This window comes from Nyctereutes procyonoides, unplaced genomic scaffold, assembly GCF_905146905.1.
Source record: "Nyctereutes procyonoides isolate TBG_1078 unplaced genomic scaffold, NYPRO_anot_genome, whole genome shotgun sequence".
NCBI classification, from domain to species: domain Eukaryota; kingdom Metazoa; phylum Chordata; class Mammalia; order Carnivora; family Canidae; genus Nyctereutes; species Nyctereutes procyonoides.
In genome coordinates, this window is record NW_026575146.1 from 59,662,707 (window position 1) to 59,677,996 (window position 15,290).

The 15,290-nt window shown below is 45.6% G+C and overlaps 1 protein-coding gene across 1 annotated transcript in view; it reads left to right on the top strand.

The window, feature by feature from the left end:
• Positions 1 to 2,428: 2,428 nt before the first annotated feature.
• JAK2 (Janus kinase 2) overlaps positions 2,429 to 15,290 on the top strand; it is a 232,680-nt gene continuing 219,818 nt past the window's right edge. The window contains exon 1 of the mRNA XM_055309969.1: positions 2,429 to 2,445. The gene's annotated coding sequence lies outside the window, so the exon portion shown is untranslated. The remainder of the gene's footprint in view (positions 2,446 to 15,290) is intronic.

Genomic DNA, 15,290 nt, shown 5'->3' on the forward strand with positions numbered 1-15,290 from the left:
GCAGAGAACACAGTGGAGGGAGCAGCAGAGGGATAGAGAGAAGCAGACTCCTCGCTGAGCAGGGAGTGTGACATGGGGCTCGATCCCAGGACCCCGAGACCATGACCTCACTCAAAGGCAGAAGCCTACCCAACTGAGCCACCCAGGTGCCCTGATCTAATTCTTTCTACAAGGGTTCCAAATGGTATTCCTTGTAGAAAAGGCCTTTGCCTCCCTAATCTTCTTTGTATCCTTTTCTTTTTTGGGGAAAGGGGACCAGAGGAAGTCTGTGCTCTCCTGACTGGGGGTGTGGGAGGATATGGAAATGTAAGGCCATCATTGCAGAGAGCCAGGCCATTATGAATCGTGGCACTCCACCTACTGAGCGCTTTACTTCAGTTTTGTGTTACGCATAAGAAATGAACACAAATTTAGCAGCTGAGGACAGTACCCATTTATGATCTCACAGTTCCCTAGGTTGGAGGTCCTGGGGGGCCTGGTTGGATACTCTGCTTAGAGTCTCACAAGGCTGATGTCAGGGTGTCAGCTGGGGTGGGCCCTGGCAAAGAATGAGCCTCCAGCTCACTTGGGTTGTTGGCAGAATGTGGGTCTTAGGACTAGAATTCCTGTTTCTGGTTGTCAGCTGGGGGTTGCCTGCATTCCTTTCATCTTGGTTCCTTCTGTCTTCAAGCCAGCAGTGGTGCATCAATGGCCACTGGAAAATTCTGCCTGCCACGTACGCTGCAGTCGTATTTACCGCTGCTCATGTTTGAACCCAAATCTGCCCATGATTAAATTTAGAACTAAGGGGGCCATGTTGGATATGACAGGGCCTTTCTCTTGTAGCGAGCTCTGCAAATAGTATTGTTGGTCAGTTTCCAGTGGCATATGGACCCCAGTCAGATCATTGCAAGTAGTACAAGGGGTGTGTACTGCTCTCTGCTGTGAACTCGGAAGGGCCTGGTTTTTCAGCCCTCCTGGCATAGCTGCTTCTGCAATAGGAGTATCTGGTAGTGGTGATGACATTGCCAAAGGAGGAGAAATGTAATATTTATACAGCCTGCTCCCAGCCCCTTTTCAAATGCCCAAGAGAAGCAGTATCCTTCACTGGGTGGAACCCATCCTATTCAGGTGGCTGGCCTGTCTTTGACATTCAGCCCTTCCAGTTTCTGCCTTATTCTTAGATTCGCTCCTGCTTTTGCCTTTCTGTCATCTACCTGCTTCTGTCTTTCTGTGTCAAGACCAGCTAGGCTCCTTTATCATAATTACTTTACCATATTCATCAAGGCAGTTGATAAGGGGTGGGAGGAAGCCAGGATATTGCAGCATACCGTAGTGATGGGGAAAGAGTGACAGGAGGCTCTGCAGAAATCCAGATTGCCTTCATAGGTCAGCTAAACCTCATGGTTTGTTTTTTAATCTTTTCTGATAAAAAGTGGTGAAGGACATCCCTGATCACAAACCCAACAGGAACGCAAAAGCTTAAGTTGCATCATGGTGCCTGTCTTTTCACTGTCACTGGACAACAAGACCCCACTGAGGCAGCCATTTCCTGCTAGGTCTTTTGTTTTGAGGTCCTTCTCAGTGAGGCCCATGCCAGCAGTTTTATGCTGAGTAGCGCTAATGGCAGGGAAAGAAGTAGGCAGGATGGAGTGGGAGAAGTGGATAAGATTAAAGGTAGATGGAGAAAAGGAAACATCAGGGAAATAAGGAATTTTCATGGGGTTGGCCATGCCCAAGGTGGGGGTGGGACTCAGCTGGGTGGGGTAGGAGACCAAGGTGGGCTGCTGAAATGGATTTACTGGGGGCTTTGGTCATGGTGTGAGGATTAAAGTGAAGGGTTCCATTGACTTTGCCTGTTGGTACTTTGTTGGAGACCTGTGGATGTACCAGTGTGGGCAATATTAGCCAGTCTGTGATGAATTGGGAAACAGCATCACAGGACTCCCCATGCAGATCTCGATTGTTCCTCCCTTGACTCCAGGGTGGATGAGAAGCAGCTTGTGCTCAGAGTATCCATGGTCAGACGACCCCTAGCCTGTTCTTCAGAAGGACTAATGGTCAATGGGAATGTCAGTAGGCAAGCTGGGTCTTTTTGGACTCCATCCAGTTGACTAGGTCTAAGAGGCCATTGGAGTGGGATAATTTATCAGTGTTTGGCATCTTTCGGAGGCCAAGCTACATCACTCCTTTACTCAAGCAAATAAAAGCTTTCATTTCGTCTGAGACTGCCTGGGTCTGGGGCTGCGCTAATCCCTCATCATATTTGGCCCACACCTATCAGATAACATAACCTCAAGCCTGAGCAGTGTCTGAGTCAGCCCTGTTGACCCAGGTCTGAGTTTTGGCAGATGGGCCACTTCCTCTTTGCCTTGTCCTTTTGATGCTGGTGGTTTTGGATGTGGATCCTGGTCTGCTGAGACCCTTCTGTTGGGTCTGCAGGGGAGGTGATGGTAATCTCAGGAGGTAAGTGGCGAGGCTTGCTTTCTGGTTCAGCTTGGCAGCTGTTATGACATTATATAACTTACCTCCCCACACTTGGGTTTCCTCTGTGAAATTGAGGTCAATGTGTGAAATGGTGCAGAAAAAAAAATCAGAAAGATAGCATTGCCTACTTGTTGCACCAACCCCCACCCCCATCATATATATTTATTTGGGGCAGCAGGTAGGTTAGTTGTGTTGTTTTTGTTTTATAAATATCAAGGTATTTTCTCTAAGGTCTCAGGATACTCTATTTCTGTTTCCTTCCCATTCCCAACCTTCTAAAGAGCCTTGCACCCCAAAATATTCAGATTGGCTATTTTGTTAATAATTTCTGCTACAGTTTGGGAAATGCTGTATTCAAACCTATGAAGGTGGGTGAGTGTGTAGAAATCAGAGGCCAGCTCAAAGACAAAGGATAAGGAACCAGCCCAGCAAGGAGACATGTGACAACTTTGTGTGTCTACTCCTTGAATAAATACCCTGTCACCACAGCCATGAGAATGGTTGGCACCACGACTGGTCCCCCTGGCGTCCATTTGGGGAACTAGTCTTGGGAGCATATGATGCCCCAAAGGAAGGGGGGATGGTAGGACATCCCTGAAGCTCTTCATAGTCTTTAAGGAAAGACATTGGTGGGGACTGTATATTTTCAAATGGTGCCTGCAGTGCTGCATGGAGGGATCCAACTTCACATTGGGACAGCTTCCCTCAGGCTGTTTTAAATACTGAGTTCACTTGGTTCTGGATCATCTGCATACTCTTCTCTCAGTTTCATGCTGTTTTGACCTTCCTGCCATTTTACCTGTTAGGCAGTTAAAGTCCTCTTGCCTAAGATCTGTAAGCTTTGAAGAACCAATGGAAAGGTTCGCAAAATACCAGGGGAAAAAAAAAATACTGGCTCTAAATTATGTAAGGAAAAGAGCAAAAATTATTGAATATCCACAAAATGAAACATTTCCTGGCTTAATTGTTAAAATATTGAGAACAACATAGGTGAGAGTTTCTTCCAAGCATTTCTGAGCCCAGGCAGCTGCCGAGGAACTGTAACTAATCATCTGTTAAGTGAATTGCTACCTGTCCCCCTACCAAGCAATTTAAAAGAATTATAAAAAGCTTTAGAAATTTAGGATATGGCTACCTTTTTTTTTTTTTAAGGATTTTATTTATTTATTCATGAGAGACAGAGGCAAAGGGAGAAGCATGTGGGGAGTCGTTTGAGGGACTTGATCTCAGGACCCCGGGATCATGACCTGAGCTGAAGGCAAATAAATGCTCAACCACTGAGCCACCCAGGCATCCCAGATGTGGCTACCTTTTAATATGTGTGGTTTGATAATGCTGTACTAAGAGGCCTAAAAAGTAAAAAATTGTGTGAGCCCTCCCTGTCACAGAGCCACCTCTTGCACCTGAAAATCTCAGCAGTTCCCGAGGGTGTCCCTGCCCCAGGATGCTCCCCCAGCCACCTGTCTTGACACTCCCCACACTTGGGTCAGTTACTCCTGAATTGTCCTTCCTGTCGACCTGTGATGGGCTAGAATGAGTTTGTCTTTTAAGTTTTGATATGGCTGTGATTTTAAAGTCCTTTTTGAAAGGCTTTAGTTTTTTAAAAGTTCAATTCATTAATTTCTGAGGAAAGCTTTTGGTTTCTCAAGTTTCAGTAGAGTGTTGGACAAATAGCACAGAAGTAGGAATGAGCCCTGCGTGAACTCTAGCTGTGTCAGCTTGTGTGTGGCAGTGAACAGGTTGTGCGCCTGAGGCTCATTTCCTCATCTGCAGAATGGGAATTGTCAGACATCTCTCCTGGTATCGAGAGGGTTTTGTCAACATAAGGGTTATGTGCTAAATGCTTAGGATTCTTTCTTGCTGTTTGCTCCCTGGTGAAGATTCAAAGTAGGCTTCAACGTAACAGGTTAACATCAGCCTGAATCACAGGGCTTATCTTCAACATCTAGTACATGGATGTGCTTAGCCAGAAGGCCAGAGATGAGATAGGGCACCTGCATGTGGCTGGGAGTCAAACTGCTTATGACAAATTTTGGAGTAAAAAAGAGGGCCTGCAGGCAGCTCCATGAAGTTCACTTTGTTCCAGGGTGGAGTGCCAGCATCTGTCCAGTCAGGGTGAACTGGAAAGGTGGGCTCTGACTCAGCTGTTGGATCCGAGAGTACTGCTCACACCAGACCCACCCAAGAAACTATGATGTCATTATTATTCAGCCCTCTACCATCTCAGAGCTGTTTTCTTGGGTGTTGTCTTCCTTCTGAATATTTTATTCTCCCAGCAACCCTGGTGGACAGAGAGACTGTCTCTGCCCAGTACTTAAAAAAACAAAACAAAACAAAACCCAGAGTTGTGTCTCCCTCTGCTGACTCCAGAATGCTTTGATTGACCAGATCTGGTCCACTGTAGCACTTTATAGAGCATGCTCCACAGTACAGTAGCATCATGGGATGCTTCCCATGGGAAGGATTATTAGAGATGTAGACAGCGCTATAGTCTCCGGTCCAGGTTTGGAGCATCACAATGTACATTTGATTTAACAAAGGCTCTGCTAAATCATGGGTTGAAACTGTCTTTGTTAAACCTACCACTTTTGGGGGCATCTGGCTCCGTTATTTAAACGTCTGCTTTCAGCTCAGGTCATGATCTCAGGGTCCTAGGATTGAGCCCTGCATCAGGCTCCCTGCTCAGAGGGGAGCCTGCTTCTCCTCCCTCTGCTGCTCCCACTCTTTCGTGCTCTCTCTCAAACAAACAAACAAACAAAATCTTTTTAAAAACCCCAAATAAATAAATAAAATCTTAAAAAAAAAAACCCAAACCTACCACTTTTCAAGCTGACTTGACCATGAGACTCTCCATATCTGTCAGAAAAAAAGAAAGAAAATTACACATAATACTTTTATTCTGCAGATCACACTGGGTGTTCCTGGTCTAGTAGGATATCTTTTAGGAAAAGATACATTCGTCCATTCTTGATTGGAATATTTGTGAGAAGCTGAGCAGTTTTGGGAACCTAGTGGGAAATTCAGAGTCCTGTCTAACCCTTGCACCATGCTTACTGCATCAATCAGCCATGCACAGGAGCTTCAGAGCAGCAGCTGCCAACCCCCCCCCCCCATTCCCATATTATCTTTTCTTCTTATCTGGGCTTCAAAGATATAGAAGGGTCAGGCTTGAGAATAGGCTGGGATTTTTTTCCCCATCACATAGTTACTGTGCCCCTGGTTTCTTGAGTATCACATTGACTTCTTTACTTCTTGGTTCAGAGCATGGCAGTAGAGCTCATTTGAGCTCTTAAGAGATCAGAAGATGTGTGTAAAAATTCTATTGACTGGGGGTGCAGGGAGAGTGCCAGAGCCTTGTGGCTGATTAGCCCAAGTCTTGGTAATGGGTCAGGGAGGTGGCATCATGGAGAAACTGTTGACCATAGCCTTAAGCTAGCCTGAGCCCTCAAACATCTGGATTTTTAAAGAACTCTTATGGGGACATCACCTACTAACAGATGTGAAGATAGAGTTTTTGAGGCAGTGGATCTAGGAATGGGGAGAAGGCTTGGGCTTTTAAAAGGAAACTTGGGGGAATCCCTGGGTGGCTCAGTGGTTTGGCACCTGCCTTCAACCCAGGGCGTAATCCTGGAGACCCAGGATCAAGTCCCATGTTGGGCTCCTTGCATGGAGCTGCTTCTCCCTCTGCCGGTGTCCCTGCCTCTCTCTCTCTCTCTCTCTCTCTCTCTCATGAATAAATGAATAAAATCTTTTTTTAAAATAAAAAAAATTTTTTCTAAAAGGAAACTCTTCAATAGAAAGAAAAAAATACAAGGAGACTCTTGCACTTAAAATAAGCCCCTGCTAGCCTTGCTTGATGCTAATGGGCTCTCCAGGAGACAGCCTGCCTGGGTGTTATCTGAGAGTCTTCTCTAAAATGTAGGACTTACATGGGTGCTTTTTAAAGTAGTTGATCATGTACATCAGCCATAAACTTTTGCAACCCCCAACAACCTGAGTGGGTGTCGTTTGCAGTCCTGATTTTTGTCTTGGGAGTTTAGAAGGTGAAGGAGCAGTAGAGCTTCAATCAGAGCCCTGAGTTCGACCCAGTGTAGGAGATAGGGAAGATGCTTGAACTTCCTGTCCACCTCCCTGAAGAACAAGGAGCGCAAAGGGGAGGACAGCCTAACCTCAGACCAAAGGAGTGTGTGGTGAGCGCCTTTGTTAACAATACCAAGAAAACACCTTTGGCAAAACATGGGGGGCTGCTGGGAGAAGAGCAGTGGATGGGCAGCCTCAGGGACTGTCCTACTTGTCTTACCCATTTACCAGGAATCCTTGGCCCCTGAATCCATAATACGACTGGCACAGTCTTGTGCGACTCTCTTTCCAAATGTTAAGTGCTATTGCTATTATGAATAATATACAAATTCATTGTGTAAAGCATTACTGAATTCATTTTTTTAAAAGATTTAATTATTCATTTTTAAAGAGAGAGAGGGTGCATGCACATTCGCACAAGCGGTGAGAGCCAGAAAGGGAGAGAGTATCCCCAGCAGACCTACTCCTCGTGAGTCTGACTAGGGGCCCCATCCCAGGACCCAGGGATCATGATCTGAGCCAAAACCGAGAGTCCTGTGTTCAACCAACTGAGCCACCCAGGTGGTCCCCACTGAATTCATTCTTGTTCCATTGAAAACCTTCTCAACCAGCAGATTCTACTGTGGAGAAACAGATATGGGAAAATGTTAGATGTTTAAAAGAGCTGAGGTTCCCATATTTTCTTGAAAAGGGTGGAATGACTGTTAAATTGTGCAATTATGTTCTCCCCAGTATTGGTCTCCCATTGGTTATCTACTTTGGTCATGTGAATATTCTGGAATGTTCTGGAATGTTTGCTTGTGTCAGGGTAGGTGAGGAGAGAGAGAAGGGGCAGACTAGAGGTCAGTTCAGTTATTGGGCCATTTTCAGTTGTCGTTCAAACAGATGAAGTTCCATTTGGCTTACTGATCTGTTGGTGCTGAAATGTTGTCCAAGCTGAGCTTCCTCGCTGTGAAATCAGGTGCTACTTTCTTCCCTCAAGATGTTTTCCTCCACAAAGCCTCAGCCTTTCAAGGTGGCAGGTTTTCAGATATGCCTTGATTCGAAATTGTTGCTGCCATAGTAATTTCCAAACACTTCTCCAAACTTACATTCAGGACTTATGTTCAGACCTACAGAAGCTGTAGGATGTCCTCGGGGCCACACAGTGAGTAGAGAGATGGAGCATGTAGTTCCTAGGTCAGAACCATGATATAGGAGTATCTCTAGCAGACCATACCCTTTTTTTTTTTTTTTTTTTTTTTAGCAGACCATACCTTACCATTCTTTCAAATGGGTATTATTCAAGTATTTGTTTAGTGTTTATTTAGAGATGAGCAGATGAACCTTCTGTGAGGGGAGGGTTGAAAAGGAGCACCCCAGATTTCCACATCTTCTCAGTGGAACTAAAGCCCAGCTTCATCCTCTTTGTTGACTTAGGAAGTCATACTAAACCAGGATGTTTTGTGTTTCCTGAGTGAAAGTACCTGAAAACATCAGGCTTACACAAAAATGGGAATGTATTGACTCATTTAAAGGAAAAACCCAGGGCCGCATCTCACTTTGGGCCTAGCTGGGTCCTGAGGCTTACCCAATGTCATCAAGACTCATAATTTTTGTCCCATATCTCTGGTCCTTCTCCTACCTTGCTCCCTGGCACAATCTCCCGACTGATGGTGACAAGAGGCTGTCAGTTCTTGGCCGCCCCAATAGAAAGAGTCTAATAGTTCTCAAAAGTATCCCCAAAGAGTTCAGCATCATGAAATTGACTTTGGTCATTTGCCCAACCAGTAATCACTTACTGTAACCAAAGCTATTGGTTCCTGTGATTGGCCATGCTTGGGTCACACTGAGAGCCTGGAGGAGTCCCACATGCCCTGAAAGTGAGGAGGTGGTTCCCCATGGAAACTATGATTTCTTGTGCCAAGACAAGGAAATGAATGTTGGGCAGACCAAGTCAGTAGATATGTACTCTAGAAATGTTATGTCCCCCTAGCACCCTATATAATTAATCAAAATCTTGCTTTAAACAACATTCAGGCCACTCCCTGAGCAGAGTGCTTGATCAATACAGTTTTCACTCTTTCATTAAGTTATAAATTGGTTCCCTGGGCACCTTCCCAACTGGCTCCTCTTACTCCAACTCTGTCTTCATAGGTAGGAGAGTAAACAGACTCACTCAGCCCAGGACCAAGTTCAGACCAGAACCTGGCCCTACACTGCTGGGTGTTGGGGCCAGCAAGCACTGCTGACCCTGTCACTTGGCTCTTGGGCAGGCTCAGCAGCACGCCTTTGCTTGTCCCACAGCCCACCTGGGTCCCACTGGGACTGAGATTGGTATGGGTTATAGCTGAACCAAGAGATCTTCAGACTTCAGATTTAAGGCAGTTTGGCCCGAGGCATTCACAACCTGCCGAAGGCTCTGTGGAGGTGTGCCAGTGTAGCTACTGCAATGGACTCTATCTAGTATTTCAGACAGGTATATTGTTTCAGGTAAAAGAGCATGCTTTAGAGTCCCCAAAGAGAAACCATCTAGAAGGAAATACTAGGCTGTTAACAGGAGTAGCCTGCCTAGGCATATGAAATTGGGGAGGAGATGGTCACTTTGTGCTTTATCTATTTTCTGTTGTTGGAATGGTTTAAGGAGGAGGGGTGCTCTGAGGTGCAGGGGGTTGAGGGGGGGATTCCTCTTGGCCTTGATCCCAAGGTTTGAGGAAGACTGGGAAAGTACCTCTGATGGGGAAGGGAGGGAGATGAAGGTTGGAGAAAATACTCAGGACCCAAACACAAGGCTGCCCCACACCCAGAAAAGTAAAGGTCTTCAGAGGATAAGGTTCCAGTGGCACTGACCCTACCTACTCAATGGTACTTAGTATGTTGGATCTAACACTGTCAAGACCCCCATTGACTGGCGGGCACAATGATCACTGCCTGACCAGCCTGGCCTCCTTTCTGGGCGATTTTGTAGAGCACAAGAGAAAACTAATCACTAAACCAGCCACACCTAGATGTTGACCTAAAAGGTAATTGCCCAGCTTATTAATTAGGCTTTACTCCAAATTACTTTAGACTCATTTCTGTCATCAAATATGTCCTGAAAGGATTTGTGGTTGCTGAAAACATCTAGAATAATAAGTTTAAATTCTAAAGGCAACATAGAGCTTCCTGAATATTTATTACAAAACAAAGAGTTTCTCTGTTGAAATAAGGATACACTTTCCCAGGTGATTATTTGGAAGAAAATGCTATTCATTTAGATAAGCAGGGATGCCCTTGCCTCCACTGACCTAAGCATGTCTGTTGGCCCCAGTTGTACTTGGAATTCCCCTTCTTGCTTTTCTCTCCCTCTGCTGATTGCTTCCTTGAAGAGGCTGGGTCTAGCCCCACCATAACTTTGTTTTTTCTTTTTCTCTTGCACTAAGTGAAATATATAGTGGCCAGACTGCCCATGGCCATGGATTGTATACTTTGAATTGTTCTTACCTGGATGCTGTGGCTCTGGTCCACTAATGACACTGATGGTTCTGGGCCACTGAGTTTTTTCTTACAGAATCCTTGATAATCCAGGAAAGAAAGATAGTGAGGGAGATAAAATGGAGTCTTTTTTTTTTTCTTTCCTATTTCCTTTAGAAAAGTGCAAAAGAGATATACCTGGAGTAAGAAGAGACTAAACCATCAAGGGATGGGCACTAGAAGGAGATGCCCAGACGGACAGGAATGGGTCGCAGGGGTATGGAAGAAGCTGGGGACATAGCATCTGGGGAAGAACTGTGTGTTCCCCTGAGGTCTTTTGACTGAATTTTCCACTGGGCCTGCAGCAGTGTTGGGCATATATGGTATGGTGTGTTAGTGGGCTGTCCTTAAGGATAATTCCAGTCTCAAGGTTTGACACATTTTTAAGTGCTATATCTAAAGCTGAAAGCAATTGACAAAAAAAAAAAAAAAAGAGAGAGAGAGAGAGAGAGAGAAAGAGAGAGAGAGAGAGAGAGAGAGAGAAGAAAAAACAACAAAACCAACAACCCCAAACCCAGAATTTTATTTCTCTCCTCCTTGACAATCTCCACTGAAGAACCATCTTTGGTGGCCTTGGGTATACCAACCTTTCTCAAGCTGGGGAGGTTTGATGTGGTATGATTCTATTCCACATCTTCCCTATATTCGGATATGCAGAGATTTCTAGATATTGAAAGCTCAGATTGGGCTTGAGGTAAGTGAAGGGAAGAGGGGCTTGGACGAACACTGAGGCACGGCAAGGGGTGAGGCGAGGTCACCCATGGTGCCTCAGGGAGGCTTGCATCATACAGAGAATCCTGACCTCCTCCTCTCACTTGCCTGTGGGGTTTTGGTCACTAAAACCTGTGTGGACTACAGGATCAGGACAGTTTGCTTTACTCCTTGGCACCAATCTCGCTTGAACATTAAATCAATAAATGCCAATTTAATGGAGCCATTTCAGATACATGGGAACCAAGTATCTGACATCTCCTAGGAGATTTATTTTCCCCCTAAACCCACAACTCCCTCCTTGTTGCTCTCTAGGTTACTGCTTTACTGTAGGAATGTGGCTCCCCATCTGCTCTCCTCCCCAACCGTTGGACAGAGCCTGAAAATGCTCAGCAGCTCCTCTCACAATTAGCTGGAGGGTCAGGAGCATCCAGGTCAGAAGGTCCTCCCAGCAGGTGGAGTGAGGACTTGGTGAATGAGAAAAGAGATTATGGTCTTTTCAGAAGAAAAATTCTGGAGGAGAAAATATTTGAGTAGCAATTACTGGCTCATCTTCTGAATCTCTCTTGCAGCTTGTTGAGTCTCCATTGTCAGCTTTCTTCCTGAGCTGACACTTGTGCTAAGTCCACCCCATCTTCTATGAGTTTGCTGTAGAGACCAGGTAGCCAAGCTGGGGTCTTCTCTTCTGTGGTCTCTCCTTGGGACAGAGATGCCAGGCTCTGTGTGCTCCCCTTCTCATCCGGCACCCTTGCCCCCATCTCTCTCCCTTTCCTGTGCCCTGGGTTGGCTGTCCAGAGTTAGTATTGGGTTGTGGGGCTGGCTGTTGGGAAAAGAGAAGGAGAGTCTCGTGTTCTCCAGGACAGTTAGCACACGCACTGCCCAGACACCAGCTGGGAATAGGGCCTTGAACACCAGCGGTGGGGCGCCTGTTTTGCTGTGGGTTCTGCCGAGGCATGTGGTTCTGTCTCCATCTCCTGCAGCCAGTTGTGAATGCTACTTCCTCAGATGTTTGAGTGTTTTGGAAACTGGGCTCTGAACTCAATTCCATTGGGGTTAACTATGGCCACCCTATCAGAGTTACCATCTAGGTCTCCAGTTACCCTAGAGCAGGAAGAAAACAGAGAGGAGTAGTGGAGTAGGAAGGTGGTCTAAGTAAAGAAGGTCATTCTGACCTGAATGAAATGACAGCCCTTCTATCAGGCAGTGAGGGCAGCACCTGCTGTACCTGTAGCCATCACCCAGACAGCACCTCATGGTTTGGGGACTGTATTAGTGGCCTTGGGCTGCCCTAACAAAGTATTACAGTTTGAGTGGCTTTTTCTTAACTCAAAGATCTGGAGCCCAGAAGTCCAAAATCAAAGTGTCAACAGATTTGTCCCTTCTGAGGGCAAATGAATCACTTCCATGTGCCTCTCTCCTTATTCTGGTGGTCCTAGGATTCCTCACTTATAGATGCAGCCTCCAAATTCACTTAGTGTTGTCTCTGGGTCTCTGTCTTCATGTAGGGATACCAGTCATAATGGATGAGGGACCTACCCCACTGTGGTATTATTTCATCTTAACCAATTACATCTTCAATAATTGTATTTCCAAATAAGCTTACGTTTTGAGGTAACAGAGTAGGACCTTAACATATCTCTTTTTTGGAGTGGAGGAGACACAATTCAACCCATAACAAAGACTAAAGGCTGAAGAACCTGCGGCAGGTGGACCTGGTGGTGGACCTGGAGGAGTTATGGGGATTACTTAGAAGCCGCTGCCAAAACAGTGGTCTTGTTAATTCTACAGTTGTCTGAACTCTGAGACTTTATAAAATCCCATATTTGTATATATTGTTCCATCATGAGGATTTTGGTGGCAAGTAATGAAAATGAACTTATATAAGCCAGGGCCATTTTGGTTGCAAGGGATGGAAACCCAATTCCAGCTGGGTTGAACAAAGAAATAAAAGAAATTTACTGGCTGACATAACCAGACAATCTAGGAATGGATCTGGCTTTAGGCAGGATGGAATCTAAAGCTTCATGTCTTCAGAGGTGTCTTGTCTCTGTCTCTTTCTCTCTTTCTCTTTCTCTTCCCCTCCCTCCCAGCAAGCCCTCTTCACAAAGAGGGTAAAATGGTGACTGAGTGTCCCAAACTCACATTGTCTCTGTTTTACCATCTTAACAGAAAAAGAAATTTCTAGCTCCTTGTATGAATTCTAGAGGACACTGATTGGCCTTGTTTAAGTCATGGGTCCATACACAAACCAGTCATTGTGGCCAGGGAAATAGGGTGCCCTGATTGGCCAGCCTGGATTATGTGCTCACCCTTGGGAGGAGTGTCCATGGTGGGTTATCCTACCTCATGAAAATTGGGGCAGGCAGGGATTTCTCAGAGAAAGCTATAGAAGGGAGTGGGGAAACACAGTGTTAGACAGACCCTATAGTGGCTACCATCCGCTATATAAGTCAAGTCAGTTTAAAGAAAAAAGGGGGAATTTATTTTAAGGATGTGGGGGTGTCTCACAGACTGCAAAACAGGCCTATGGCTGGGCTTCTGGAGGGAACCTGCAGTGACTGGGTCCCAAGTAGCTTCTTCCTGCTGAGATGCTACATTCTTCTCTCTGTGAAATCCCCCTTTCTTTGCTTCTTAGTCTACCCTGTGGGAAGAAAGTGGTTTCCCTACACCCTACCAGTTTTTAATTTTCATTCTAGCCCAGTTCAAAATCCACAGGCAAGAAATCAACCATGCTCAATATATCAACAGCGTTGTTTTTTTTTTTAATTGCTAGGAGGTATTTCATTATATGAATATATATATATATACTTTCACCAGCTGATGGATGTTGACATTGTTTTCAGTTTGTGGCTGTTATTAAAAATAGCTGATTAACCTACTTTTTAACAAAATCCTGGGTAGTTGTGATGCAAGTAGACTGCATTTTGAAAAACACTGCCCTAAGGCTGAAAACTGATGCATGAAAAGGTCAAGTAAATTTCCAAAGCCACACAGCCCAGAAGGCTCAGACGTCAAAAGGTAGATTCAAGAGCTCATGGTCTTCCTTCTTGCATGGTCGACCCAGGCAGAACAGTGTGAAGTGTTGACCAAAGACCTTCTGGACTAAGGTGGAGCTCTTCCAGGATGGAGTCAGAGGAAGGCCTTGCAAACCGGTCATACATTTCCATTACCAGTTGCTGCACAACAAAACATCCCTGACTGTGGCTTACACAACAGTTATTTCTTATGATCCTGTGTCAGGGCTGGGTGGTTCTTTTGTTGGTCTCGCCTGGGCTCTGTCATGAGGCTGCATTCAGCTGGCAGGTCCCCTGCATGCTGGACTCAGCGGGATGGCAGGGACAGGTGGGCTTCTCTCTCTATGATCTTTCATCCTCCAGGAGTCTGGACCAGACATCCCCACACAGCAGCGGCAGTATTCCAAGGGAAAAAACTGCAATGCTCAAGCACTTCGCAGGTCCCCACTTGCCTTTTGTCTGCTAATGTCCACTGGCCAAAACCAAGTCACGTGACTAAGCTCCGGTTCAGTATGGGAGGAGATATGCCCTAGAGACTGATGCTATTCACTGGACCCATGATTCATTTGGGGCCAGTAATGTCACGATCTATCATACCCTGGAAGTTTATATTTTAGAGGCAGAGGGGAAGCTACAGAGGGCAGAACTAGGGAGCTAATAATAGAGGATTAAAGAAAAGTTCAGTGGAGCCAGTAAAGGCCAGAAGAAATGCTTTCTGTAGGAAGAGTGCGTGTTCCTCCTCGTCATTTTTGTGGCACCCCCCCCCCCCCGAACAGTCAGGGCAGAGTTTTTCATACAGTAGGTATACCTTGGTTCAATCTAGAAAACAGTCCTGAGCACCTACTGCATGTAAAACTGCATGTAAAACTGCATGCACCTACTGCATGTAAAACTGACTAGTGGGGTGTGAGGACCTCCAGGAGGAATGGGGGATTGGTAGCTCACTAAAAGAAGCCAGACTCCTCAAGCATGGAGGGATAAGCGCTAAGTAAGAGGAGAGAAAATTAAAACCTGAAATGAAGACAGACATGATGGAGAATGTGAACACATGCTGTTCCATGAGCAAAATCTATGTTGTTCTTTCAGCCAGTTTTTACTCTTTGCTGGGCGCCATGCAAAGGACCAGAGCTGTGTTTCTCAAAATGTCCTCACCAGAGCATACCCAGGTAGCTGGTTAGAAATGGCTGAGAAGATGTGTCTAAGGAGATGAGATTGAGATACTATCCCTGGTTTCATGGTTTTCCCATAACATGCAGAGGGGTCTAGAAGTCACTGCCCTCCTCAATGAGGGGAAGGTGGCAAGATATATCCACCCCAACCATACTGTCCTGTCCTTCTCACTCTTTCTAGGACAGAGCTTCCACCTGCCAGCACCTGAATGTTCTGCTTTAGGGCTCTAGAGGGAGCGGTCCTCAACCAAGACTGACAGGTGTTGGCGAGGACTATTAAAACCCAACCAATTATTCATTTTAAGAGGCACAGAGTGCCCATTATTCCACTAACCAAAGTACATGTTCCACCGAAAAT